The sequence below is a fragment of the Pteropus medius genome, unplaced genomic scaffold, assembly GCF_902729225.1.
Source record: "Pteropus medius unplaced genomic scaffold, Ma_sr-lr_union100, whole genome shotgun sequence".
NCBI classification, from domain to species: domain Eukaryota; kingdom Metazoa; phylum Chordata; class Mammalia; order Chiroptera; family Pteropodidae; genus Pteropus; species Pteropus medius.
In genome coordinates this window covers 8,596,101-8,596,792 of record NW_024354911.1, presented here as the reverse complement: position 1 = coordinate 8,596,792, position 692 = coordinate 8,596,101, and the positions used below count along the sequence as shown (strand labels likewise).

Genomic DNA, 692 nt, shown 5'->3' with positions numbered 1-692 from the left:
ATCAAGGGTTTGAGCCAACTACCTCACTAAATTATCTTTAATTTTTTTTTTTTTTATATCAGGGAGAAGATTTGAAACTAAGATAGAAATCAAAAGATCTCTATGTTCTAGATTTAGAGCTATTTGTCTTTTGGAATGTTTTATTTCCCCTCTCCCTGGGTATACAGTTTCATTTTTTTAAAATTCATTCATTCATTCATTCATTCATTCATTTATCTATTTATTTATCTATCTATCTATTTATTTATTTATTTTTTAGGCAAGGCAACCCTTGGTTGACCTCATAGATTGCAAGGAACTTATAAGCTTACAATCTCTTATTTTATTTTATTTTTTTTTGTGCCTACAGCACCTGATCTTCCTAGGCGATCTCTCATCCAAGTACTAACCAGGCTCGACCCTGCTTAGTTTCCTGCTTAGCTTCCAAGATCAGACGAGATCGGGCTTATTCAGGGTAGCATGGCCATAGACTACAGTTCATTTTTAGGCGAAGGCCTTAAAAATAATTCCTACCAAGTTCTGAATATCCGTTTTTAGTTTGTCCAACTTCTGACCATAGAGCTACTTAAAAACAAAACAAAAAATTTTTTCAAATATCTCTTCAGGTTTCAGCTAGGACAAACAGAAAATATTACTGGCAGTACTGAATGACCCCTTGGATGTAAGAGGCATTCCCAAAGAGGATGCAAAAA

The 692-nt window shown here is 34.0% G+C and overlaps 1 pseudogene; it reads right to left on the bottom strand.

The window, feature by feature from the left end:
• Positions 1–340: 340 nt before the first annotated feature.
• On the bottom strand, positions 341–471 carry LOC120597959 (uncharacterized; annotated as a pseudogene).
• Between the last annotated feature and the right edge of the window lie 221 nt (positions 472–692).